Source organism: Myotis davidii, unplaced genomic scaffold (genome assembly GCF_000327345.1).
Source record: "Myotis davidii unplaced genomic scaffold, ASM32734v1 scaffold41, whole genome shotgun sequence".
Taxonomy (NCBI): Eukaryota; Metazoa; Chordata; class Mammalia; order Chiroptera; family Vespertilionidae; genus Myotis; species Myotis davidii.
The window spans coordinates 1535219-1538154 of record NW_006292344.1 but is presented as its reverse complement, the minus strand read 5'-3'; the positions used below and the strand labels follow the sequence as shown (position 1 = coordinate 1538154).

At 39.3% G+C, this 2936-nt stretch overlaps 1 protein-coding gene across 6 annotated transcripts in view; it reads right to left on the bottom strand.

The window, feature by feature from the left end:
* The window catches only part of LPP (LIM domain containing preferred translocation partner in lipoma), a 653115-nt gene that overhangs the window by 243083 nt on the left and 407096 nt on the right, over window positions 1–2936 (bottom strand). The gene's annotated exons all lie outside the window — the stretch shown is intronic.

Below are 2936 nucleotides of genomic sequence, written 5' to 3'. Positions count from 1 at the left end.
ACTCAAACATTAAGAAGAGCAATGTGTGGCCCTAGCTGGTTTTGCTCAGTGGATAGAGCATCAGCCTGTGGACTGAAGGGTCCCAGGATCAATTCCAGTCAAGGGCATGTACCTTGGTTGCGGGTACATCCCCAGTGGGGGTGTGCAGGAGGCTCTGACCAATGTTTCTCTCTCATAGATGTTTCTAACTCTCTACCCCTCTCCCTTCTTCTCTGTAAAAAAACCAATAAAATATTTATTTTTAAAAATTCTTAATGAGTTAAAGTCCAAATTCCTCAGAACTGTCTCAACATAACAAAAGATCATTTTTGTAAGGCATGAAGGTAAGTTTCCATCAGTGAGGAAAAATTGGAAAGAAAGGAAAGCCAAGTGAAAAGTGAACAGTCCTCACTTGGCAATTATTCAGTCTTTGGAAATTTCCAAACCCTCTGCAGTCATTAATTAATTAGAGAAGATGATGTTCCACTTTAACCAGGCTAGAAGCGTGACATAAAGAGGTCTAGAGGCTTTCCTCAAGCTGAAAGAGGAATGTCACGGGAGGAACTGGGATTAGACTTAGGAGCTCATTTTTCCAGCCAGTAGTCACACCACTAAGCTAAGCAGAGTCAATACTGGACAATAAGGTCCTCTGTGCACAGGTGCCATTGAATAGGAGCAGTGTTCTGCTCAAAGACTAACTGTGAAAGAGCCCATCCCCTCTGTCACTAGTGCCCCCACAACACAGAATATATCTGTAGCCTCATCAGCCTCCTTCCCCTTTCCCCAAACAAAGACAGATGGCTAAATATCAACCTCTAACCACTCTCCTTAATAATCACAGAGAAAAGTACATGATTTGATTTTCACATTTTTAAAATGCACAATGTAATGTTCAAACACATGACACTATTGGAAAACAAATATTTAAACAAAAATTTTAAATTATGTGGGATTCACCAATATCCAGAAACCATAATAACAGATCATCCTGAATAATTACAAAAAGAAGGAAAATAAAATTTCATGTTTTCTGGTGAGTGGTTAATAAAAGTTCGTTCCATTACCCTGAGTATATTGACCAAGTCCAAATGCTAGTGATGTGGCTGGACCCAGCACCTTAGATCCAGGCTGTGCATTGGGCGTTGATTCTTTTCCTGCACCACTGGATTGGTTCCAATGTTGAATGAAGGGGGGCTTTCCAGAGTGCCAATGACATGATGGGAAAACAGGAAACTCAAAGACTAGCTTACCACTTCTCACAAGATTATTCCCTCCAGCTAGACATAGATCTCAAGCCTGCTTCCCCCAGGTGAGGGTGATAGGATCCTAAAACAACTTTGGGCATATCACTTTCCATTAGGACCATCCGAAGTCAGGTTGCTTTGGAAGGAGCAAAACTGCATTTAAGATAGTTGAGCCTAAACGTTAGTGTCAATGATCCCAACCCAAAATTTTACTCTTCCATAGGGGAATTTATTGCAGTTGCACTAATGTGAGATAAAGTTGAATAATGCAATTGTTTTCTGACCTGTTTGCTCTGGGAACCAGGAAGGACTAATGTTAATACACTGTAATGTTAACAAAGTGCAAGGCTATCCAGGTTGGCTATTTTGGACAAACTTTATTTAAAAACACACAAACTTACTGACATTTACTTTTATAAAGGGATTTTAGAGAAAAGAAAAAAAAAAGCTTTCCAAGAGCAATGTTTCCAAAACACTTAACTGGGAAACTTTAAGCTGGAAAACATCATGCTGGACCACTTTTCTGTAAAGGGTATTCATTTCAAGGATGCACTTTCAGGGAAGGGTTCTTCTCCTCTAAGGACCCTAGAATTCATTTTGGAGCACCATTAGTAGAGCACATACTTTCATTTGAAAATAGTGGTTTAGTAAACACACTCCTGGGAGAACAAGGACATGAAATTTTTGTTATAATGTTGAAAATGTGAATGAATATGTCCGTAAATTGACAATGTCAAATGTGCTAAGGATTAAAAATATATAGATAGTCCTTCTACCCAAGTTGCCCCCAAATTACCATTCAGCTTCTAACTATTTCTGATTTCTCACAGCTATAAATGAAAGCAAAAGAGGCCGCTGTTCTAACCCAATGGCTAAAACCTAGCTTGGTTTATGCATCTCACTTCTTCAAAGTAATTCCCTATTGGTACCTCTAGTCATGGTAGAAGGATACATCATCATGCTGGTTCTAGTTATCACGGAAAATCAAAATTGTAGGTGAGTAGGTATGTGTAATATCATATCTTACCTATTCGAAGGAAGAAACTTAATGTTTACCTAAAAGACATACATCCTTGCAAGTAAATAAAACAATGAAAAAGAGAACTGTCATAAAGGATTTTTTTTAATTGCCTTATAGAGTTAAAGGCTAGAGAGTAAAATTCTTCTTGCAGGATCTGTAATGTGGATAGACAAGGGGTGATAAGCAAGTGCCATTATACTGCAGCAACCTCTTCCCAAAGGAAATTAGACAAGGTGTCTGCATTACCTTAGATCCCCTTGGCCTCACTTGTCTCCTGGGCTGTTGGCCACTTGTGTCTTAGCAGCCACTGTGGTACCAACTTTGCTTGAGTCTGACCACTGTTTCATAAACTCAACCTGACAGAAGCTCACCTCATGTTTACCCTGAATACTTCTCACTTCCAGACCTGATGATGTCGTGTCCTTGTAATGCATGGGGTGCTACAGATTTGTTTGGTGCCCAAGTAAATGCATGTCTAAGTGTGAGGAAGTTTCTGACTCACAGAGAAGCTTGGGTCAAGAGAAGACAAGATAAATCATTTTACCCTTTTTGCCACCATAAGAAGATTACCATGAGTTGCTAGAGTTCATATGATCTTTTGGTAGATGATCTTTCAAGATTGAAGAAGTAGATGCAACAGGTACTAAACAATAGCCATATTGGTAACATAAACCGATATTCCTATTGGGATC